Below are 26676 nucleotides of genomic sequence, written 5' to 3'. Positions count from 1 at the left end.
TGCACATTTTCTTCCTTGTCATGCATACTCACTCAGTAGTTTTGAATAACAACCTAGATGCTCGCTCACCACACTCAAAGAAAGGATTGTGTGAGTTGCAAGAAAGGGATGAGATAAGGGTAACTTTTATAGCTGAGATGTTCATCAGCCTTATTTGCCAAATGTGGTAGTGGATGATGGCATCACTTTATGACAAGGGCTTTTTAACTAAAAAAATTGAGTCTTTTGAGCTTAGCTCCATGTTGGTGTTGCATAGGATTATTGACAAAGCTAGAAAGTAGACCTGCACCATGATTAGAAGCGGGTTTTATTACCAAATTGTATTCATTTGTATTTATTTTTCTCATGTCTCGTAATTGAATTCTCTTTGGTATTTTTGGTATTTCTGAGTGTACATACATTTGTTAATTCTTTTAAGCGATATGGCTATTGCTTAGTGGCTGATAGATTTGGCTTTTGCCAAAATTTCTTTTATGGGAAATTGAGAGGCAACTAGAGTTTTTGGGTATTAAATTTGAGAGAAATGGGTATGGGAAGATTGAGAGTGCTTGTATGTCTCTGAATTCATACATGTTTTGTTTCTGATCATGCTTTTTTATTGTTGTTGCCATTGTGGATTGGTTGGTTTCTGTAAGTTTTTCGGTTTCAAAATTTTAATTGCTTTGCACAAGTTGGACCAACAGATTAGTACATACCATTATTAGTATTAGGAGGAGGGATTGTTGTGTTAGGTTAGTACATGAATTGGTGTATGGTTGATTATGGGCCTGCGGGATTATTGCTTCTACTTATAATTGTTTTCGGTTGCATTGTTCAATGTCCTTGCACTAACCTTTCGGAAGTGTTGAGTTCAATTATTTCCAAATGGTGGTCGTAGTTGGCATTATTGTTTTGGAAATGGTAGTGGAATAACCTTCACGTGTTTGAACGATAAGCTTATGGGGAAATAAACAGAATATAATTTGGTAACTTCTTTTACTTGAATTAAAACATTGGCCTGTGTTGTTAAATTTCTCCTGTAGATACATGGATTTTGTGGTTTTCCAAGCTTTTTTTGTTTTGTTCATAATAGTTTTAGAACTTATCACTCCTACTGTTTCATTTCTTGTTGAGGAGGGAGATGATAACTATACACTTTTTTTCACGGTGGTTTAGGAATGTAGTCTATTACTTGAAAAATATAAATATTTCTTCTCTTGTGAAAGTCCTTGTTAATGCAGGATGCAAGCAAGGTTTTACACCAAATTTTTAAACAGTAGCTGCGGTGTAAACTTCCAGTGGGTAAACTTTAAGGGGGTATAGTGGAAATAATCGTAAGTCAATTGGTATAGTTGATGGGCTTTTCTTGACACATTACATGTACATACCTTGCATTCCACATGTCACTAGTGGAATGTTAGACTGTCACCCCGTTTCCATGCATGAAGTTGATGAGATCAAGTCCATGGAATGGTATGCACAATCGTGCGAACTCAGAAGTCATCATATTTTAAGTGTTGATGTCAAAGTAAATGACGAAAAGGGTCGTGTGTTTTTTGTTGACAAACCGACTAAACGGTTCGTTAAAATCATGGGTTAAGTGTGACCCTTTTCGTCCTTTAACATCAGCACTTAAAATATGATGACTTCTGAGTTCGCAAGACTGTGCATACCATTTCCATCGACTTGATCTCATCAACTTTATGCAAGGAAACAGGGTGACCGTCTAACATTCCACTAGTGACATGTGGAATGCGAGGTGCGTACATATAGTGTGTCAAGTAAAGCCCATCAACTGTACCAGCTGACTTAAGATTATTTCCACTATGCACACTAAATTTACCCCCTTAAAGTTTACCCACTGGAAGTTTACCACGCAGCTACGGTTTAAAATTTGGTGTAAAACCTTGCTTGCATCCTGCATTAACAAAGACTTTCACAAGAGAAGAAATATTTATATTTTTCAAGTAATAGACTACATTCCTAAACCACCGTGAAAAAAGTGTATAGTTTTCATCTCCCTCCTCAACAAGAAATGAAACAGTAGGAGTGATAAGTTCTAAAACTATTATGAACAAAAAAAGCTTGGAAAACCACAAAATCCATGCATCTACATGAGAAATTTAACAACACATGCCAAAGTTTTAATTCAAGTAAAAGAAGTTACCAAATTATATTCTGTTTATTTCCCCATAAGCTTATCGTTCAAACACGTGAAGGTTATTCCACTACCATTTCCAAAACAATAATGCCAACTAAGACCACCATTTGGAAATAATTGAACTCAACACTTCCGAAAGGTTAGTGCAAGGACATTGAACAATGTAACCGAAAATAATTATAAGTAGAAGCAATAAAATCCCGCAGGCCCATAATCAACCATACACCAATTCATGTACTAACCTAACACAACAATCCCTCCTCCTAGTACTAATAATGGTATGTACTCATCTGTTGGTCCAACTTGTGCAAAGCAATTAAAATTTTGAAACCGAAAAACTTACAGAAACCAACCAATCCGCAATGGCAACAACAATAAAAAAGCATGATCAGAAACAAAACATGTATGAATTCAGAGACATACAAGCACTCTCAATCTTCCCATACCCATTTCTCTCAAATTTAATACCCAAAAACTCTAGTTGCCTCTCAATTTCCCATAAAAGAAATTTTGGCAAAAGCCAAATCTATCAGCCACTAAGCAATAGCCATATCGCTTAAAAGAATTAACAAATGTATGTACACTCAGAAATACCAAAGAGAATTCAATTACGAGACATGAGAAAAATAAATACAAATGAATACAATTTGGTAATAAGACCCGCTTCTAATCATGGTGCAGGTCTACTTTCTAGCTTTGTCAATAATCTTATGCAACACCAACATGGAGCTAAGCTCAAAAGACTCAATTTTTTTAGTTAAAAAGCCCTTGTCATAAAGTGATGCCATCATCCACTACCACATTTGGCAAATAAGGCTAATGGACATCTCAGCTATAAAAGTTCCCCTTATCTCATCCTTTTCTTGCAACTCACAAAATCCTTTCTTTGAGTGTGGTGAGCAAGTATCTAGGTTGTTATTCAAAACTACTGAGTGAATATGCATGGCAAGGAAGAAAATGTGCAATTAAAATTTTGAAACAGAAAAACTAACGGAAACCAACCAATTCCACAATGGCAGCAAGAAACCATCAACGAGAAATGAAATAGTAAGAGTGATAAGTTCTAGAACTATTATGAACAAAAAGAGCTTTGAAAACCACAAAGCTACATGGAGAAATTTAACAACCCAGGCTAAGTTTTAATTCAAATAAAAGAAGTTATCAAATATATTATGTTTATTCCCCCAAAGTTTATGTTCAAACGCGTGAAAGTAGGGAGGGAGATGGCGAGGAAGAATTGTGCGGTTTTGATAGAGAGACGATGATTGGGATTGGCAATCGCTATAACCTCCAATCCCAGGTTGTCTTTTCATCATCACCGTACAGTCCAAACCCTAGCCCCCCAAATTCAATGCCAACAACAGTAGCATCGGTCATTCCTTCCTCCAACGCCCCCTCCTTGGCCTCACTCCCAGCCAGGGTCTCTGCCTCCAGTGCACTCTCGGCCTTAGGCCCAGGCTCAAGTAAGTACCCCCTCCCGCTCGCTCTCTTTCTTCCTGTTTTTTATCATCTATCTGCCATTGACTGCGCTACCGGCTGTTCCTACAAAACTTATGTTTCTGAGTCCCCAAGACATGATCATGTTGACCTGAAAAGGAGGAATATAAGAGAGCAATTAAAAAAGTTAAAGGTAAACAACTGCAGATTACTACCTAGTATTGCATTGGATTGAACACAACAGGTATGATTTGGACTAGTTTGTTAATTACATTAAAATGAGAAAAACAATCATGAAAAAATGCTCCATAATCTGATCAGAATTGCTCCCCAATCCCCACCCAGAAGTGCATATTCAGTTCCGTTGGAACTCGGATATTCCTCCCTTGCTGGCTGGGCTTTCCAAAGGGACCGCCTTTGCATTTAACATGGACAAAAAACTTTCAAAACCTTGCTTGTTATTCTATGCAGCTTCTTATTTATTTTGTAGGTGGACGTTTGCAAGCAGTTTTCTACTTTACTACAGCCGCTTGCCCAAATAGTAAGTTGTGATGCAATACAATTTTATCAGTCAAGTTATTTCTTGTAAACTGCTCCTCTGCAACTTGTATTTGGTGTACTATTCTTTTGCAGCCGTCACGTACTCAATTTCAATCGTTCGAAAGATCATGGAGCATTTCCCACATGTAAAACTATATAAGGTTCTGCTTACTGTTGAGGTATGGCGTCCTAATCATGTCTTCTGCTAACTTGATTGGATCATTTGGGAACTATATTTTCATATTGTAAACTGTTTGTATCCCATCTTAAGATCAAGGTGAAAACAACGTGTGGGTTCTAGTTGTTTGAATCTTAAATCTTAATAAATTACTAGACAAGTATTTAACTTTGCTTTTCACTACCTGGCTATCTGGCAGTTGCTATATTGTTTGAAAGTAAAGTTTTTTACTTTTTTTTTTATAATCATTTCTTTATGAAAGCAACATTTTTTTTTTCAACAGGATCGTATTATAATGTGAAGCTAGGAATTAGAAATAATGTTAAGAATATTTAAATTCATTTCACAAATTCTTTAATGTTAAGAATATTTAAATTCATTTCACAAATTCTTTAATGTTAAGAATATTTAAATTCATTTCACAGATTCTATGTAAAATGCTCTTCTGTACCAAAACAAAATTCAAATTTCTTTTGGTTTCATGGATAAGTTGGCGAACAAAGGGAACTTCATTTTGGATTACATGATAATATCAGTAGTGCATTAGTTCAAAAACAAAACAGAAAAAGAAAAAGAAAATGTACATCAAATTAGTCAATAAAAAAACAACCCACAAAAATAAATGAGCAAAAGTCTCAAACTTTAACAAACCTTTGGTGAGGCCATCAAGAACTCCACCGGATTCTAAGTACTTCCTGAATGCTGAGGTGGGATGGGGGGTATTTTTCTGGGGTTGTTTCTTTCGGTTTGGTCTAGCTGGTAAGTGGAAGCTCTAGTGGTTATGCACCTACCTTGTTGCTGCTGCTAACGGTCCAAAGAGGATCAGTGGATCAAAACCACAGTTTTCGTCACGTTAATTGATTGAAAAGATAATTGATTGAATTTCTTCTTATTTTCGGGAAGTGTTTTTCACACTTTATTTTCTGTAGTACATTTTTTGGTTATTTTATATTTATGTTTTTTTATCAAACGATAGGTTTTATAATAGTCACCAATAGGGTTTGAACTCACCTCGTCATGCAATGACTTAACTCATTTTCATCATTGTGGTCGTCATGCAATGGCTTAACTCCTTTTCATCATTGTGGTAAATGGCCATTTACACATTTTTTGGTATTTAGTTGTGTACAAATGTTATACTTTGAAATGTTGATTTTCTTTATCATAATAATTTGCCTTTTTATTTTTCCCACCTTCCCGCTTAATCTCATCACAAGTGGATTCCATTTACGTCCATGACTTCAAATTTTTGGAAACTCTTATTCCAGAGTAATGAGCTTAAAGAATTCTGAAAAGAAAAGAAAACACCTAGCGATTGAACGTTATGAGTCGCATGGAGGAAAACTCAAACGATTTAAAAAGGTAATGAAAACCTGCAAATGCATTTGCGTATTGTGTTTCATTTATTATTAAAACCCATTACTAAAAGACGGGACTTGACACACTTCATCTTAATTGTTCAATATATTTTCTTCAGCAGCTTCGGCTTAGAGGATGAGATGAATAGAGGTGTATATGGTTTGTCCTTGGGATGTTCCGGGCACTTTTCCAACCAGTGGATGTTAGAACCCTACTCTACATCTTCCACAATTGCACAGAGAGAGAGTAACAGATGAACAATACAAACAATACAATTTCATTAACTGCCTTCTTCTCTTACAAATCACTATCTTATAGCTAACTCCTAATCTCAAGTTCCCAACTAACTAATAACAGCATCTTGTACACTTGTCACCACCATATTGTGCCATCTGGTATGGTATCCTAACAATACCCCGAAGTTGTCAATCTGTGAAGTTCCACTTACTGTTTTGTTTTGAACTTGTAATTCTGGTTATTGTTCTGTGTTTCAATTGTATGTTTGGTTTTAAGGGGGGTATTGTTAGGATACCATACCAGATGACACAATATGGTGGTGACAAGTGTACAAGAGGCTGTTATTAGTTAGTTCAGAACTTGGGATTAGGAGTTAGGTATAAGATAGTGATTTGTAAGAGAAGAAGGCAGTTAATGAAATTGTATTGTTTGTATTGTTCTTCTGTTACTCTCTCTCTGTGCAATTGTGGAGGATGTAGAGTAGGGTTCTAACAGTGGAGACCTTTATCCCTACAATGGTTACAATATGCAAATGGTTGGGGTTTTTGTAAAGTCGACGATCAAAAAGACCACAAAACTACACCATAACCATCGCCAACAATAGCGCCCGGTGGGACGCCATTCCAGTATGGGCAGGCAGAACTGAAGTGCTCATTTTGCTTTCGGCAAACTCTACAGTGCCCGAAATTATGCTTTTCATGTTCTGTTTTTTCCTCGAGCTGGAGATGAGCCTTTGAGTTTCCAACGTCATTTGATCTTTTTTTGTCCAGTGGGGCCCACGAGGCCTTCGACTTGACCCTCGATTGGAGATGATTTTAGACTATTTTCTGCCATCTGGCCCTCTAGACCCTTCGGTGGGAGATGGCCTAATGACCTCATGATATAGAAACAGTAGGATTTAGTTGTCGGGAAAGGAGGCATATAATGCGTATGCTCTTGGGATAAGAATGTGACGTTGTACTAATTAAACATTTTGTTCTCACAAAAGATTATTAATTAGATTTATGTAAATAAGAGAAGAATTCCCTCTCATCTCATTTCTATACAATTCATTTTGTTTGTGCCATGAATAAAAATAAGGCTTGTTACGGGGTTTATTCATTTTTATTTACACAAAAGTTGCACAACGCCTGTCCAAAACTTCAAAGCCCAAACCAAAATTTGGACAACCATCTCACTTAGCTTCAATTTGTCTGAGGCTTGAGACAAAAATCCCTTTGAAGTGTGTTTGCCACACAGACGATTAGAGATCGAGAATATCTCGTCCTTTTAAATACATATGTACGCATCATCCAACACGATGAAGTCAATACTAACGATCGTGCTAACCGCCTCAAGACACAACTAAAGGTCACCTACCATGAATTACAGTTACTGTTAGCACCAAATGACCGATCTACTTATGTTCCAGCTTAATAATATGATCAAGGTTGCTCATTCTCCACTGCCTATATAGTAGAACCATAGACCTTCAAACTCATGACCTTCATCAAGCTGATAGGTCGATCTACATAACTTGAAAAGAAAATTGACTGGAAATGTAAAGAAAGTAGTAAAACTCTAGCAAGATTCAGCCCATGAACGACAATATAACGTTAGAGAAGTCCACCCAAGATCATTAGTGTCAGATTGGATTTAGTACAAAACATGCAACTTGGAGAGGAAATCATGGTGGTTGGAAATGGACATCAACAGAATCATACCAATGGGTAGATAAGCTGTAAAAAGTTTAGTATCTCAGGGATTGTAAGCAGCATTTGCTTCAAATGAAGGCTTTGAGATTGTAGCTGAAAAGCTAACAAGAGAGTTTTGTTGAAGAGCAACTGGGTTTGTGCTAAAAAGCAGTTGGGTTGATTGAAGAGTTAGTCAAGGTTTTGTTAATTGTAGAGAGGGCTTGGCGCACGGAAAATGAGGGCGCAAAACGAGGCATAATTTGTAAGGGAACTGAGGAGGCTCGACGTACAGAAAATACAACACGCAATATGAGGCAAGCTTGGCACAAGGGTCAACCATTGTTGCCTGCACGAAGCATTGGTGTCGAGGCTGGAGCATATATAAGCTGCTAACAATATGGGGTAGGGTTCAGTTTTAATCGCACAAATCAACCATTGTTGCTCATACGAACCATTAGTGCCGAGGGAAAGGCATTGTAGGGGGTATGGGTTAGTTTTAATCACACAGATGGACCATTGTTGCCCCCACAAAGCATTCGTGCCAGGGGTGGACATTTATAGACTACTATCAATAGGGGGTAGAGTTTAGTTTTAATCTCAGAGTTCAACCATGGTTGGCTGGACAAAAAATTGTTGCCGAAGGTAGGACATTTATAAACCACTATTGTAAGTTTTTTATTTGGTCAAAATTTTACTTTTTTTCCATTACCATAACACCAAACTATCATCTTCATGTTCTACATAATGTATTTTCTTATCATCCATGTCAAAACAATCGAAAACAAGGATATAAATATAAATCTAAAGGTATTTGAATCTAAATAAAGTAAGGTAGGAAAAAAAATCAATGGAAAAAGAAAAAAAACATAAATAAGTAAAATAGAAAATGATACGATCGGTAATTTAGTACCGATTATTGACGTGTGTTGTCGCTGTCAAGGTAGCAACTAAATCTCTACAAGGTCGCTAGCTCAATGTCGATTTTCCCATTTCATTTTTTTTTAATTTTTTAGTTTTTTTTTATACTTTTTTAATTTTTTCTTTTATTTCTCTTACCATAACAACAAACTATCATATTCATGTTTTTCAAAATATATTTTTCCTTGCCAAATCTATTATAATTCATATTTAAACATTTGCAATCCACGATTTAAAACCTAATTATAAAGATATTTGAAATTAATAGTGGTTACTCAAATAAAATAAATAAATTGAAATAGGGAAAGATCGGTACCACGCTACTGATCCTCAACCAGTCGTACTTAAATCATCATTCAATCTATTTATTTTCATATTTGCCTCACCATGAAGTTTTGAAAATTAAGGTAAGACTAGCCTAGATTTTATTTTTGTGAAAGTTTGTAATCTTGACTCCATCATGAAATGATTGCATTTTATTTATCGTTTTAGTTTCTATTTCGGTTTCATTTTCTTTTTAGGCAAGCATACACAAAATTACACTGAATTTTAAGCCCTCATTCACTCAAGGCACATAAAAGAACTTAACCGAACTAGTGTCCCACTCGGTGCACAATCATTTAGTTAAAAAGTTAGATTAACGCACAAGCTTCACATACTCAAATACAAATATTGTATGTTGGCAACTACCAATAGTGCCATGCATATTCTCTCTTTCTCTTGAACCATCTCGTGATACTGAGACCAAAAATAACATTCGGAGCAAACACGTGTTAAACCTCGTGTCCAAACTCTGTCCGAGTTTTAGCACCAACGCATTTTATTGGCATGGATTTTTTTTCGACTTACATCAACGAATTATAGCTAACAACAATTTAAAGGGATAATTTAATTCAACCTTTATCACTAATCATGCAAAAGACATAGCAAATGAAATTCAGCAAACATAAATATAAGATAAAGACATGATTTTGAATTGGAAAATGTTATTGTAAGATAAAACTAATTTCATAGTCTTTTTTAATATAAAGGATATTCTATGTTCGAACTTAAGTGTATAAGTATATAATAATTTCAATGTGAGTTTCATATCAACATAAGTGATCATTTGATGTAGAACTATTCATCATATCATGGTGCATTTAACTATTAACGTTATAGTTTGATTATATGACTCCACAACTGTCGATATACTGCTGGTGAAGACCGAGGAGTGTCAAAGGGATATCCATAGGACGTTGGATACCGTCTTGGAGTCTTCGATGTCAACAAAAGCCAAGTCAAAGGAAAGGACGACGTTGGATTAAAAAATAGCTAGTTGCAAGTTAAAGAACCACATTTGAACCCAGCCACAAAATCCCGAACCTTTTGACAAAAGTCGACCTGCCATAGGCGCATTCGATGGACTCAGCTGACACTCTACGTAGTCCGACTGTTACATCATTTTATTAAGGGTGAAGTGCCAATTTAGTCCCAAAATATCACCTTAGTGAAAATTAAATTATTTTTTCGGTAAAATAAGTCCTTAAATTCATTAAAAAAATTGCTAATTTCGTCCCTACTATTATATTCAAAGCTATTTTATCCAATTTTTCATCAACTTAAGCCACTTGTCACATTTTAGAGTGTAATACTGTTATTTTCTTGCCTATAAGCCCTAACATTTCATATAGGTTGCTAATGTAACGTCTAATTTACCATCCGAAGCTAAATTACACTATTTCTTATGAAAAACTACCAATTTACCCTCCAAAGTTAACTTCAAACACTATTTCTTTATGAAAAACTATTAATTTACCCTCAAATGTGTATCACATGCAAGTAACGTGATTTAAATTGATATAATATTGAATATAGTAGCTTCGAATATAATATTAGGGATGTAATTGGCAAATTTTTATAATTCAATGACTGATTTTTCTGAAAAAAATTAGTTTAGAGACCTAATTTTCACTATGATGATAATTCAGGGACTAAATTGGCAGTTCACCATTTTATTAATACTATAGTTTCATAGCATATTATCTGTTATTCACCAGTGTTCTAATACAATTACATTATCCTTATTACGATTATGTCATCTATTTATATTATAATTAACATGTAAAATATTAACATCGCGTAACAAAATCCCGTTAAAAAAATCTCTCCTTGGGCTAGGGCCCAATGGACATGGGATTGCTGTGCGAAAATGGGAATGTGGTGCGACATTTCAAGCTAAAAAATTACAGACATGTGGAACTGTGCATGTCATATTGAACAGTACTCTAGCAGCAGCTTAGCTGTCGTTTTGACTGCAAAACCTAGTCATATAATTTGGCACCCTCTTCTATGTGCTTCGACTCCCACCACTTCAATTCTAAACAAATGGTTGGTGACTTGGTTAAATGATTACCTTAGTAAACAACTAACCTTTAAGGATTCTCAGCCACTCAAGGCTTATGGGGAGGAGAACAATGCAACGAGAGTATCATCGAAATTGTTTAAAACGATTGCATGCATGATTTAGAACGGGTGAATGTGCATATATAGATAATGTATGAACAAAAATAAAATAATAGAGGATCAATATCAATGACTAAGATCATGTGATTATATGAGTTGTTATACTTGCCGTTTCCAATGCTAATACTAGAAATTTATGTGATCTCTATGAGTTAAACGTTCTCTAATACTAAAAGACTCAAATCTTAAATTACGTAAAAATATAAATTAGGGGTTTTCCATTGCAACATAAACTCAAAACTCAAATTCGACTTTTATTATAAGAGTAATGCTAAGAAAATTATTTATTTAAACATGTTTTGTATATCAGATGACGTGGTTGTTACGGACGGATAAAAATAGAGACCAAGGTGGTCCCAGGACCACCCAATCCCAGAGAATATACATGTGAAAGTCTTTTCCACGTTCTCTAAATGTTTGGTATGAGTTCTTTTTGTGCCTACTAAATGTTTAATGTAATGCATACTAGGCATATCTCGACATGTTGCGTTAACAACACTCAACAAGTTCTCTCTATATCACTCATCAGATTATTTCGGCATATGTCGATTTCTGTTGACATGTGCACAACAAGCCCACCAAGTAAATAAACTGATTTTTTTTTTTGCGCGCTTATGCTCTAGTTCCTATCTAAAAAACTTGTATTTAACATTGGGACCACCTAAGGTTCAAATTCTGGATCCACAACTGGTGGTTGTTGATAATTGAATTACTACTTAAGTGTGAATTAACGTAATTATTTCATATTAGTAACACATCACATAATTTGTAAATTTGGTCTAACAAATTGGTCCAGCATTAATCTTATTACAAACTCGGCCACTTCTATGTGAGTGAGTCATGTCATGGTTGTCATCATTCTTCATTTTGCAAAACTAGCCAACATGTGTTTGAGTACCTACAGATTAGTGTCGACACAAATATCTAACAACTTAAATTAATTATAGTAGAGTTCTAATAATAAAATGTGTGTTGGTATGAAGTGTTATTGTGTGTCGCACCCATAAATATGGCACCGACTAGTGTTTAAGTAAGCATCCATATTCATCCTAAAATACTCCAACAAAAGAAAAAAAATCATCCCGGTACAGATTGCCTTGAACATAATATTGCATCGGAAGTCAATTGTGATGCTTGAATGCATGCACCTGGTCTGTCTTTTAGCTAGGGTTTGATATAAAGGAATCAATATTTACACTAAAGAAAACAGAATGAAAAGCAGGATTTGATGATTCTCCTCATAGTAAATTAAGATGAGGAAAATATCAAATTAAAGAAAGTGGCAATGACAGCTTTTAGCTAGGGTTTGATATAAGGGAATCAATATTTACAGCAGCAAACAGCAGTACTCTCCTTTGAATTTGATACTCTTTCAATTTTCTTCTTTTATTTTTATTTTTCTGTAAATATACTCTTTTATATCTTTAAAGAAACAGCATTGCAGATTTGCAGATACTCTTAAAACGATGATGTTTTTGGACCTGGTCTGTTTACGTACTCTTAACCTCACACAACTGTGCACGAATCTTATTCTTAAATACTGTGTTTTATTAATTAATTACTTTAAGTTTTATTTAATTCGTATTTGCAGATGAAACCAGACCAGATATTCTTGATTAAGATAATGATGTGCTTCGAAAGTTGTACGTTGTGTAAATATATAAATTCTTGTGTAATTCCATCACGTCATTGGCGATTACTGGGCTAATAAAATATATATTAGCAAACGCTAATCAGGCCAAACCCTAAAATATATATTACAGTCATGTGGCTGTTTTCGAGGAAACATACTTTCCGGGATCCTGACAGGAGACAAAATAATATTTATCACCAGAAAAGCCGAGTGGAATCCTGAGAAGATAAAGTACAGAGTCAAAGTATGTACATATGGTTTGAAGTTTGAACTGTGGGAGTCTCCTGTAGCAGTATGCCAGCAGAGCAGAGTAAAATTCCAACTATGTACAAGTCCAAAGGCAAAGGCTAATCCTCCTCCACAACTTTTCCTTTCTGACTCCTCCTCAGTCGTCGGTAAAAAACAACAAAAACGAGATCAAATTATGGAGTAAAATTAGGGTTTCTAATTTGGTTGATATCTCTGTTCAAATGCAGCAAACAACCAATCGTTTATAGGCTAGGGTTTTTGTCAGTCCCTAGGGTTATAACTTACTTTTATACAATGAGAATATCAGAGTTCCAGTATTACAATGAGAATATGAGAGTTCCCCTATTTCAAATTAATCACCGAATTATCGTGTTAGAAAATTATAATATAGGATAATGTGAAATTAATTTGAATATTGCCAAATTAACATTTTTACTTTGATTTGTTACTGTCTATATCTCTTGGGACAATTACATGATCATATTGAGGATTAAATAAATACAAAGGATATATCTCTGGTTATGAGATATAGCCTCGCAAGAGTCAAAATGCCTAATCCCCTTGTGGTTATTATAGTTTTGATACAATAGCAATAAACAAACCAAGTATCATGCAGGAAAAATGCTAGATCAATCGCTTCAATGTGAGCTTATCGAAACCATTCATATTTCTATGATTCCGAAAGCATGAACAAATCAAAACCTAACACTCATCATTAGTGCATTGTTGCAATGGTCAACCCTAGTCAGACTTAAAATCACGGGTCGAAGAGTGGGAGGAAGGGTCCGGAACAAGCCCCAGAGCCTATATACAAAGGCGGCAAAAGCCTGAAAGTGAAAAGAAAAAAAGAAGCTAACGACTAAGGGAAAAGACAGGATTGGATTATGAGTACACAAATCAATTGAGACACCCCAACCACCCATCATGTTAGCTAAGTTGGGAGCACCACCAACCTTACCTATCTATCCATCTCCTTCATGATTTGACTTCACTATTTAACCACCCAATAACATGTTCCTATTCTTTCCAAGTTTCCAACACCATAGGGGACTCTGGGATCCCTCTTTAAGTAAAGCACTGTAATTCATATGACCTAACTTTTTATAATAACGAAAATTATAACCTTAATTCTTAACAATAAAAAAAGATAAGTAAATTTAAGTGTAGAGACAGATGATATGGCAAGTGTTCGGATTTCACGATTCAACAATATGTGATTGCTTTGAAATATTGGTACTTCAACATCTAATTTAGTCTATTAGGTAGGTTTTTCTCCACGTGCTGGAGAAAGTAAGGCAACTTGTTGCTGTTATAAGGACAGCATCGTGATGGTTCAGTGACTTTCTATCCCACAACCACAAAACGAAGGTGCACAACTAAACCTTTAGGATGGTGTTTTTTTTTTTTTTGAACTTGATCAATGCTTGGCTTCTAAGGGATGAGGCGGGAGCTACTCCTAATTCACTTAATAGCTTATTTATAAAATTTTGTGTTTATAATTGGAACTGTTCATATTATTATTATTTTTTTGTAAATATTATCTATATTAAAAATCAATTAAAACAAATGGTGTTTAGTCAATCAATTGTACCAAATATATATACGGTTTTTAATACTTTTACCGAATCCGTACATTTTTTTTAACAGTTCGTTGACTAAATAGTCTCATTTATTTATTTATTTTGCAGAAATGTTATTTACAAAATGCTTCAGAAATCAGTCACGTAGTGAATTGATGAGGATGAACTTTTCTTTTTCACAATTCTACGCTTTCCAAAAAAAAAAAATCTAAAATCATTAAGGAGAAAAATATGCCTCTTCACAAATGAACAAAAAGTGGAGGATGTGAGTCATTTCTTTTTTAGATCTTTGAATGAGGCGATCAAGAAAGTCCCCCCTTGAACTGTATAAAATGTCCTTTTAATTTGTTCACATGACTACACGATTAGCTTGATCATTAGATGGCGCTCTCCTTTCGTACTATCATGTTTTAACTCTTCTCAACAACCTCAAAAAAAACTTGCCCAGCTGACCCTTGTAAAGTTTTAAGATAGTTAGATGCTCTCCCTTTGGAGGTGTATAGCTAGAGGGATAACTATTGAAAGTAGGTTAAACATTGCTAATCATCAAGGGGCCTAATGAGGGAGAGATAGGACAGTTGGAAAGGAGGGGAGGACACCAGAGTACAAGGGGGCATGTGAACTCTTTGGGGTCCCTATCCTAGCCAGATTATAATTTCCAGGATTTAATGAATTTATACGATGAATCACGCATGCAGATGCCAATATATTTCTTCCAGATATTCGACAAGTTACTAAGACCATCTTCAACCCTTGATCTAAAACTTAAAATTTTTAGCTCAGAAAATTTATATTTTAATCCAGAAACAACTTTTTTGCTTCAACATTTATGGTCTAAAATTTTAATTTCAGATTATTAAAGAATGAATTTTAGCTAATTTTTTTTTTAAAATTAACTTTAAAAAAAATTATGTAGAATATTCTAAATAAATTTTATGAACATTTTAACCTAAAAATATTCAAATTCCGATAAATATTTAAATAATTTTTTTTAATTATTTTAGCCTTTGGATTTAAATTTGGCCCGTTAGATCTACTTTTTACAGTTAGATTTGATTATATTTGATCTCAGCCGTTGGATTCAATAAATATAAAAAAAAATTTGAATGTAGGCCGTTGGTTGATCCAACGGCCTATTTATCTCAACCGTTGGATTAAAAAGAGCCGTTGGCTCATTGGCACAAGTGGCCAACATACCCACGTGGGTGGGGCCATGCCGGTCTCAGCTTTGGCACATCACTCGCATGGGCGCTTCTCCTGGGGCATTTGGCGCTCAAGTGTTGAATTTCACTTGCGCTGTTGGGGCCCACATCATTTTCTAGGCTAAATCTAGGCGATTTCTAGCTTTTTTTTAGGTTTTGAGTTTTAGATCCAAATTAAAACTTGAATGGATTAGAGGAGAATAAAAAGGAAATTATAGGTTTTAGTTCATATATTGGAGTTGGCCTAACTGAGATATGAGATAAAAGCAAATAAATATCTTCCTTTGAGGTATTCAAGTTACTGGTCGAGTAGTTCAGCAAATATCTACACTTCAATTATTGTGGATTTAATGGTAGTGCTGTGAGGTCAGTTAGCTGGTCGAGTAGTTTAGCTCATTGATTTTGCAGTAAATTTTCTTACCTAACTAAATGGAAATGCAGTAACTTTGTTTTCACGGGTAAACCTATTCTATGATACAAATGTCTATGTCGGATTGGCTGCTGAAAAATCAATGGCTCCTAAAAATCAGCAGCAAAGTTCTTTCCGTCTATGTCTATGTTCGTTTGTGAAGTTTTTTTAAATAACTGTATTTTTTTGCACGAAACATCTCAAATGTTTTTGAAATCTAAAAACTTTTTTAATTATTTAAAAACACTTTCCAGACAAGCCGAATATAAGTTATAATAACATGAGAGTTGAACACAAAATTATATACATAAAGAAAGATAAGAAGATCGAGATATATCACTGGTTACATGATAGAATATCTTCTTAGGATGTGTGGATCATTTTACTTTTTACATATCCTTGTTAATTTCTATCTATTGTTACTTCTTGGATTCGAGCTGTGATTCCAAATAACTCAACAGACATTGTTGTGACCTGTCACCTTTTGAAAATCCTATTAACATATCTTCATGTTTGATCCATTTTGTCTTTTATAGTAGGTCACGTTACCCTAGTTACTTTGTAACGAACCTGTTGTTGTGACGATAGCGTAAGTTAATTACATGTTAAATGTGAAAGTACAATCAAGCTGGAATGGAGATATAACTGAGACGTTATAACCAGGGCCGACCTTGAGTATTGAGGGGCCCTATACAAAACTTAGATGGAGGCCCTTCATTTTTTTTAATGTTATATTTCATTATTATTTTTTTTTCAATTTTTTCAACTATAAAACTAAAATATTATAAGTTACTGCAATAAAAATACGTTGTTTGATCAACCATGTGTTTTTCCTTACCGTCAAAGGTTCTGAGTTTGATAAACGTTGGATGCCTTTTTGTTATCTCATGTTTACAAATTTGCAAAAACTTAAAATATAACAAAACAGCCATGTGTTTTTCCTTACCTTCAAATGTTCAATATAACAAAACAATATCACTGGGATTCGAACCCAGCACATGGGCTATAAGAAAGAAGAGCTAAACCGCTTGTGCTAGAACCACAGGTAAAATTATCTTTTGCATTTAATCTATTTTATATGTATCTGTATACATGTAATCAAAATTTAGGGACCCTTCCGAATCGGGGGCCATGTGCGGTGGCACCTGTTGCACACCCTCAGGGCCAGCTCTGGTTATAACTGGTGATATGTAAATGTGATGATAGTATCAACATTTTTTCAGAAGGCTAACCTATTCAAATTAGATATTATTGTGACGATATTTTAAATCGATATACAGGGGCAAATTCATATAGAGACTCGGGTGGCCCCAGGACCCTTCGGAGGTTAGAGAAATAGTTGGAGTGGGTCCTTCAAGGACCCTTCGAATGCCTGGTATGAGACCCTTTTGTGCTCACCTAATATCAATGAAATGTTGTTCACATCTAATAGCACTTGGCATGAGGTCTTGAGAGGACTCAATTGGGTCGATCAATAGAGGACAACAAGCACACCACGTACTTGACAAAATGTACAACTGAAAAGAATTTGTGCGTTGCAATCATACGTATTTGTGATAATTTTCTAAGTCAATCACACAAAATTAAATTTAACTTGCATACTTCTAACGAGTTGTCATTGTAGTCATTTTTAAATTCAATATGCATGGTTAAGTTCAGCTTACCTACACTGAACATGTTACTAAAACAGTTAATCCAGCCAGTAACATGTGAAAAAATTAAAACACTGTAAACTAATGGACTTGAGCCATATGCTTAGCGGTGGTTGTAAATTTCTCTCCTCGACATGTACAAGAGACAGAGGAGAGAGAGAAAGAAACTGATCCAGAGAACCAAAACCAAGCAAAACCCCAAAAGGGCACGCTTTTCCATCTTATATAATCCACTAGCTCTCTCCCACTGTGCCTATATCTATGTGCGGTGGTGGTGTCATTGTATGTAAGGGGAGAGAGAGTGAATGAACAGAGAGAAAAATAAAAAATAGAAGAAAAGAAACGGCAAAGGCATCCCTCTATAAAAAACTCCGTCTCTATTTGCTTGCACCCTTCGCAGAGAGTGTGGCCTCTCAACTCTGTAAGAAAATGCCCTGTTCATACTTTAGGAGTGAGAAAGTTAAAGAGCGAGAGAGAGAGAGAGAGCGAAGTGTCTTTCTGTTTGTGGTAGAGTAGCAGAGGAGAGAGGTAGTAGACATATATAAGAGAGATGCAGTAGCACCTGATGCAGATGCAGCCCATGATGGCAGCCTATTATCGTAACAACTTCACTACTGATCACATTCAGCAGGTCCTCCTCCTTCTTCTTCTTCTTCTTCTTCTTCTCCTCTGCTTTTTGCTGGGTTCTTTTTTTCTTCAGCTGCTTTGCTTCTGCATTTCCATTTGGTTTTTGGTTTCTCCTGCCACTTTCTGTATCCACTTCTATTTATTTTACAAGAATTAAACTTACCCTTTTCCTCTGAGCTCTAATGGATTTTTGATAGGCTAATGATTTCTTGCTTGATTTTTCTTTGTTTTTTGGTTTGTATGTACTTGTATGAATGCTTGTTTTTCTGCTTTTTAATATGGTTTATCCAAGCACTTTCTTTTATCCCATTTTTTCATGCAGATTAATATTTGCTTCAGAACGTTCATGGGCTTTTGTTGTTTGATTTTCCTACACATTACAATTCATAATCTCCTCAAGCTAGCATTCTGTTACCATGTTTCTGTTCTGTTACGTTTGTGATGTTTAAATGGGTGTAGAGAATAAAAGGTGCTTGCAGCTTAGTTGGTTAAGAGCATTCCCGAGGTCCCGGGTTCGACTTCCCCTCCCATTCTTGCTTCTTTTATGTTGGTTATCTTGTTTTGCTCTTATGTTATTTAAATTGGACCGGATCTCTTTCACCAAAGCCACCGGATCAAGTGATCCGGGTCTTTCAAATTTCATCTAACGGCCAAAAATTATGTTGGAAGAGATCCGTATATAGTTTCTTCCATGTTCTATCTGGTGGAAATAGTAATAGCTCACATCATCGAGCATTTTTGGATGCTTAATCGATATCATGAGCTTATTTAGGGGCCTTCTGGCTGCAATCTGAGTGAAAGAATTGTGATTTGGTTCTATTTTGATTAGCTGTGATTAGTGAACTAATATTTTGTTCTTTCATTTGCGAGTCGGTATCTCGAAAAATCTATGATAGCATCCTAGTAGTATGAACCTTATAGCTTTATTCTTACTGATTGCATTTATATTATGTGAATCTGTTTTGGCAGAAATTCTATGGTGCTCCGAATTATAGGATACTCTGAACTTTTTAACCATTAGATCTCGGTTTTTGTTTTATTTTTAAACAAAAATCTAATTACTGTGCCACCAACTTTGTAGGGCATAAATTGAAGATTTTGATAGTTCCTTTACATCGTTCTCCTTTTGATGGTTTCTTGCTGCCATTGTGGAATTGGTTGGTTTCCGTTAGTTTTTCTGTTTCAAAAATTTTAATTGCACATTTTCTTCCTTGCCATGCATACTCACTCAGTAGTTTTGAATAACAAACTAGATGCTCGCTCACCACACTCAAAGAAAGGATTTTGTGAGTTGCAAGAAAGGGATGAGATAACGGGAACTTTTATAGCTGAGATGTTCATCAGCCTTATTTGCCAAATGTGGTAGTGGATGATGCCATCACTTTATGACAAGGGCTTTTTAACTAAAAAAAATGAGTCTTGGCTTTAACTCCATGTTGGTGTTGCATAGGATTATTGACAAAGCTAGAAAGTAGACCTGCACCATGATTAGAAGCGGGTTTTGTTACCAAATTGTATTTATTTTTCTCATGTCTCATAATTGAGTTCTCTTTGCTATTTTTGGTATTCCTGAGTGCACATACATTTGTTAATTCTTTTAAGCGATATGGCTATTGCTTAGTGGCTGATTGATTTGGCTTTTGCCAAAATTTCTTTTATGGGAAATTGAGAGGCAACTAGAGTTTTTGGGGTATTAAATTTAAGAGAAATGAGTATGGGAAGATTGAGAGTGCTTGTATGTCTCTGAATTCATACATGTTTTGTTTCTGATCATGCTTTTTTTGTTGTTGCTGCCATTGTGGATTGGTTGGTTTCCGTAAGTTTTTCGGTTTCAAAATTTTTAGTTGCTTTGCACAAGTTGGACCGAATGATGAGTACATACCATTATTAGTGCTAGGAGGAGGGATTGTTGTGTTAGGTTAGTACATGAATTGGTGTAGGGTTGATTATGGGCCTACGGGATTGTTGCTTGTACTTATAATTGTTGTCGGTTGCATTGTTCAGTGTCCTCGCGCTAACATTTCGGAAGTGTTGAGTTCAATTATTTCCAAGTGGTGGTCGTATTTGGTATTATTGTTTTGGAAATGGTAGTGGAATAACTTTCACGTGTTTGAACGATAAGCTTTTAGGGAAATAAATAGATTATAATTTGGTAACTTCTTTTACTTGAATTAAAACTTGGAATGGGTTGTTAAATTTCTCCCTGTAGATACATGGATTTTGTGGTTTTCCAAGCTCTTTTTGTTTTGTTCATAATAGTTCTACAACTTTTAGGGAAATAAACAGATTATAATTTGGTAACTTCTTTTACTTGAATTAAAACTTGGAATTGGTTGTTAAATTTCTCCCTGTAGATACATGGATTTTGTGGTTTTCCAAGCTCTTTTTGTTTTGTTCATAATAGTTCTACAACTTATCACTCCTACTGTTTCATGTCTTGCTGAGGAGGGAGATCATAACTAGACACTTTTTTTTCACGGTGGTTTAGGAATGTAATCTATTACTTGAAAAATATGAATGTCTCTTCTCTTTTGAAAGTCCTTGTTAATGCAGGATGCAAGCAAGGTTTTACACCAAAATTTTAAACAGTAGTTACAACGGTAAACTTCCAGTGGGTAAATTTTAAGGGGTAAATTTAGTGTGCATAGTGGAAATAATCGTGGGGCAACTGGTATAGTTGATGGGCTTTGCTTGACACACTATAGGTACACAACTCGCATTCCACATGTCACTAGTGGAATGTTAGACGGTCACCTCGTTTCCTTGCATGAAGTTGATGAAATCAAGTAGATGGAATGATATGCATATACGAACTCAGAAATTATCATATTTTAAGTGTTGATGTCAAAGTAAATGACGAAAAGGGTCGTGTGTTTCTTGTTGACAACCCAACTAGACGGTTGGTTAAAATCATGGGTTAAGTGTAACCCATGTTTTAATGCAAGATACCCCATCTTCCATTTCCGAACTTGTTACTGTTAGTGAGGTAAATTTCAAGACTTAACATACTTAGGATAAGCCTTTATTTGTTGTTGTTGTATTATGTTATGTTGTTGTTGTATTTTATGTTGTTTTTGTATCATGTTGGGGATATCTTGTGCGGTATGAGGGATGTACAGCTGCAGACAAAGAGGGATCATTTAAATATTAATCTTGACACGATTTTTTTAGTGTCTTTTATGCGAGAGCATAGCTCTATATCGCCCGCCAAAAGACACTAAAAAAATCGGGTCAAGATTGATATTTAAATGATTTTCTTTTTGTCTACAGCTGGACATCCCTCATACCACACAAGATATCCCTAACATGAAACAACAACATAAGATACAACAACAACATAACATTATACAACAACAAAAAAGAAAGCCTTATCCTAAGTATGTTAAGTACAGTAGCAAGTTCAGAAATGGAAGATGGGGATATTTTGCATTAAAACATGGGTTACACTTAACCCATGATTTTAACCAACCGTTTACTTAGGTTGTCAACAAGAACACGCGACCTTTTTCGTCCTTTACTTTGACATCAGCACTTAAAATATGATGACTTCTAAGTTCGCATATTGTGCATACCATTCCATCAACTTGATCTCATCAACTTAATGCAAGGAAACGGGGTCACCGTTTAACATTCCACTACTGACATGTGGAATGTGAGGTGTGTACATATAGTGTGTCAAGCTAAGCCCATCAACTGTACCAGTTGCCTCACGATTATTTCCACTATGCACACTAAATTTACCCCCTTTAGGTTTACCCACTGCAAGTTTACCCCTGCAGTTACTGTTTAAAAAATTGGTGTAAAAACTTGCTTGCATCATGCATTAATAAGGACTTTCACAAGAGAAGAAACATTAATATTTTTCAAGTAATAGACTACATTCCTAAACCACCGTGAAAAAGTGTATAGTTATCATCCCCCTCCTCAGCAATAGGAGCGATAAGAACTATTAAAAAAAAGAGCTTCGAAAACCAAAAAATTCATGTATCTACAGGGAGAAATTTAACAACCTAGACTAAGTTTTAATTCAAGCAAAAGAAGTTACCAAATATATTAGGTTTATTTCCCAAAAGCTTATCGTTCAAACACGTGAAAGTAGGGAGATGGCGAGGAAGAATTGTGGGGTTTTGATACGAGAGACGATGATTGGCAATCGCTATAATCCCAGGTCGTCTTCATCATCATCACCCTAGCCCCCCAAATTCAATGCCAACAAGCATCTGCCATTCCTTCCTCCAACGCATCCGCCTCCTCCTTGGCCTCACTCCCAGCCAGGGTCTCCGCCTCCGGTGCACTCTCGGCCCCAGGCTCAAGTAAGTACCCCCTCCCACTCGCTCTCTCTCTCTTCCTGTTTTTTATCATCTATCTACCATTGACTGCCCTACCGGCTGTTTCTACAGAACTTCTGTTTCCGAGTCCCCAAGACATGATTATGTAGAAGGAATATAAGAGAGCAATTAAACAAGTTAAAGGTAAACAACTGCAGATTACTACCTAATATTGCATTGGATTGAACACAACATGTATGATTTGGACTAGTTCGTTAATTACATTAAAATGAGAAAAACAATCATGAAAAAATGATCCATAATCTGATCAGAATTGCTTCCTAATTCCCACCTGCAAGTGCATATTCAGTTCAGTTGGAACTCGGATATTCCTCCCTTGTTGGCTGGCTTTCCAAAAGGACCACCTTTGCATTATCTTATTTATTTTGTAGGTGGACAAATAACTTTCAAAACCTTGCTTGTTATTCTATGCAGCTTCTTATTTATTTTGTAGGTGGACGTTTGCCAGCAGTTTTCTACTTTACTACAGCCGCTTGCCCAAACAATAAGTTGTGATGCAATACAATTTTATCAGTCAAGTTATTTCTTGTAAACTGCTCCTCTGCAACTTGTATTTGGTGTACTATTCTTTTGCAGCCGTCACGTACTCAATTTCAATCGTTCGAAAGATCAGGGAGCATTTCCCACATGTAAAACCATATAAGGTTCTGCTTGCTGTTGAGGTATGGCGTCCTAATCATGTCTTCTGCTAACTTGATCGGATCATTTGGGAACTATATTTTCATATTGTAAACTGTTTGTATCCCATCTTAAGATTAAGGTGAAAACAACGTGTGGGTTCTAGTTTTTTGAATCTTAATAAATTACTAGACAAGTATTTAACTTTGCTTTTCACTACCTGGCTATCTGGCAGTTACTATATTGTTTGAAAGTAAAGTTTTTTACTTTTGTTTTTTTTTATAATCACTTCTTTATGAAAGCAACATTTTTTTTTTCAACAGGATCGTATTATAATGTGAAGCTAGGAATTAGAAATAATGTTAAGAATATTTAAATTCATTTCACAAATTCTTAATGTCAAGAATATTCAAATTCATTTCACATATTCTATGTAAAATGATAAGAATATTTAATGTTAAGAATATTCAAATTTCTTTTGGTTTCATGGATAAGTTGGCGAACAAAGGGAACTTCATTTTGGATTACATGATAACATCAGTAGTGCATTAGTTCAAAAACAAAACAGAAAAAGAAAAAGAAAATGTTTGAAAAAGAAAATGTACATCAAATTAGTCAATAAAAAAACAACCCACAAAAATAAAGGAGTAAAAGTCTCAAACTTTAACAAACCTTTGGTGAGGGCATCAAGAACTCCACTGGATTCTAAGTACTTCCTGAATGCTGAGGTGGGATGGGGGGTATTTTTCTGGGGTTGTTTCTTTCCATTTGGTCTAGCTGGTAAGTGGAAGCTCTAGTGGTTAGAAATGGACCTACCTTGTTGCTGCTGCTAACGGTCCAAAGAGGATCAGTGGGTCAAAACCACAGTTTTCGTCATATTAATTGATTGAAAAGATAATTGATTGAATTTCTTCTTATTTTCGGGAAGTGTTTTTCGCACTTTATTTTCTGTAGTACATTTTTTGGTTTTTTTATTTTTATTTTTTTTATCAAACGATAGATTTTAGATTAATCACTAATAGGGTATGAACTCACGCCGTCATGCAAGTGCTCAAATCCTTTCCATCACTGTGATAAGTGGCCATTTACACATTTTTTTTGGTATTTAGTTGTGTACAAATGTTATACTTTGAAATGTTGATTTTCTTTATCATAATAATTTGCCTTTTTATTTTTCCCACCTTCCCGCTTTTCTCATCACAAGTGGATTCCATTTACTCATCTAACTTCAAATTTTTGGAAACTCTTATTATATCTTTCCAGAGTAATGAGCTTAAGAATTCTGAAAAGAAAAGAAAACACCTAGCGATTGAACGTTATGAGTCGCATGGAGGAAAACTCAAACCGATTTAAAAAGGTAATGAAAACCTGCGAATGCATTTGTGTATTGTGTTTCATTTATTATTAAAACCCATTACTAAAAGACAGGACTTGACACACTTCATCTTAATCGTTCAATATATCTTCTTCAGCAGATTCGGCTTAGAGGATGAGATGAATAGAGGTTTATATGGTTTGTCCTTGGGACGTTCCGGCACTTTTCCGACCAATGGAGGCCTTTATCCCTACAATGGTTACAATATGCGACAATAAGACGTCCTTTGGAGGAACCACCAGGATGGGCACAACAGTTGGGGTTTTTGTAAAAAAGACCACAAAACTACACCATAACCATCGCCAACAATAGAACCCGGTGGGACGCCATTCCAGTATGGGCAGGCAGAACTGAAGTGCACATTTTCCTTACGGCAAACTCTACGGTCCCGAAATTATGCTTTTCTTGTTCTGTTTTTTCCTCGAGCTGGAGTTGAGCCTTTGAGTCTCCAACCTCCTTTGATCCTTTTTTGTCTAGTGGGGCCCACAAGCCCTTTGACTTGGCCCTCGATTGGAGATGGTTTTCGAGCTATTTTCAGCCCTCTGGCCCTTTAAACCCTTCGGTTGAAGATGACCTAATGACCTCATGATATAGAAACAGTAGGATTTAGTTGCGGGGAAAGGAGGCATATAATGCGTATGCTCTTGGGATAAGAATGTGACGTGGTACTAATTAAACATTTTGTTCTCACAAAAGATTATTAATTAGATTTATGTAAATAAGAGAAGAATTCCCTCTCTTCTCATTTCTATACAATTCATTTTGTTTGTGCCATGAATAAAATAAAGCTTGTTACGGGGTTTATTCATTTTTATTTACACAAGTTGCACGTTGGTCCAAAACTTCAAAGCCCAAACCAAAATTTGGACGACCATCTCACTTAGCTTCAATTTGTCCGAGGCTTGAGACAAAAATCCCTCTGAAGTGTGTTTTCCACGTAGACGATTAGAGATCGGGAATATCTCATCCTTTTAAATACATATGTATGCATCATCCAACACGATGAAGTCACTACTAACGATTGTGCTAACCGCCTCAAGACACAGCTAAAGGTCACCTACCATGAATTACAGTTACTGTCAGGGCCAAATGACCGCTCTACTTATGTTCCAGCTCAACGATATGATCGAGGTTGCTCATTCTCCACTGCCTATATAATAGAACCATAGACCTTCAAACTCATGACCTTCATCAAGCTGATAGGCCGATCTATATAACTTGAAAAGAAAATTGACTGGAAATGTAAAGAAAGTAGTAAAACTCTAGCAAGATTCAGCCCATGAACGGCAACATAATGTTAGAGAAGTCCATCCAAGATTACTAGTGTCATATTGGATTTAGTACAAAACATGCAACTTGGAGAGGAAATCATGGTGGTTGGAAATGGACATCAACGGAATCATACCAACGGGTAGATAAGTTGTAAAAAGTTTAGTATCTCAGGGATTGTAAGCAGTGTTTACTTCGAATGAAGGCTTTGAGATTGTAGCTGAAAAGCTAACAAGAGAGTTTTGTTGAAAAGCAACTGGGTTTGTGCTAAAAAGCAGTTGGGTTGATTGAAGAGTTAGTCAAGGTTTTTTTTAATTGTAGAGAGGGCTCGGCGCACGGAAAAGGAGGCACGTAAAACGAGGCATAATTCGCAAGGGAACTGAGGAGGCTCGACGTATATAAAATACGACACGCAAAACGAGGTGAGCTTGGCACAAAGGTCAACCATTGTTGCCCGCACAAAGCATTGGTGCCGAGGGTGGAGCATATATAAGCCGCTAACAATATGGGGTAGGGTTTAGTTTTAATTGCACAAATCAACCATTGTTGCTCATACAAACCATTGGTGCCGAGAGAAGGGCATTGTAGGGGGTGTGGGTTAGTTTTAATCACACGGATGGACCATTGTTGCCCCCACAAAGCATTCGTGCCATGGGTGGACATTATAGACTGCTATCAATAGGGGGTACATTTTAGTTTTAATTTCAGAGGTCAACCATGGTTGGT

General features: G+C 35.7%; 2 long non-coding RNA genes across 3 annotated transcripts; both read left to right on the top strand.

The window, feature by feature from the left end:
* Window positions 1-4155: 4155 nt before the first annotated feature.
* Window positions 4156-5908, top strand: LOC139195380 (uncharacterized). The gene is made up of 3 exons (XR_011580226.1): window positions 4156-4296; window positions 5564-5657; window positions 5773-5908. It is a non-coding gene; the product is annotated as an uncharacterized lncRNA (long non-coding RNA).
* A 13719-nt stretch (window positions 5909-19627) lies between these two features.
* LOC103408666 (uncharacterized) lies at window positions 19628-25485 on the top strand. 2 transcript variants are annotated; one of them, XR_011580224.1, is made up of 6 exons: window positions 19628-22652; window positions 22740-22811; window positions 23122-23176; window positions 23265-23350; window positions 24570-24663; window positions 24782-25485. It is a non-coding gene; the product is annotated as an uncharacterized lncRNA (long non-coding RNA). The 2 variants fall into 2 exon arrangements; XR_011580225.1 differs by having other exon boundaries at window positions 24779-25485.
* Window positions 25486-26676: the final 1191 nt, after the last annotated feature.

This window comes from Malus domestica, chromosome 04 (genome assembly GCF_042453785.1).
Source record: "Malus domestica chromosome 04, GDT2T_hap1".
NCBI lineage: Eukaryota > Viridiplantae > Streptophyta > Magnoliopsida > Rosales > Rosaceae > Malus > Malus domestica.
The sequence above is the reverse complement of the archived record's forward strand: the minus strand, read 5'-3'. Positions and strand labels throughout refer to the sequence as shown.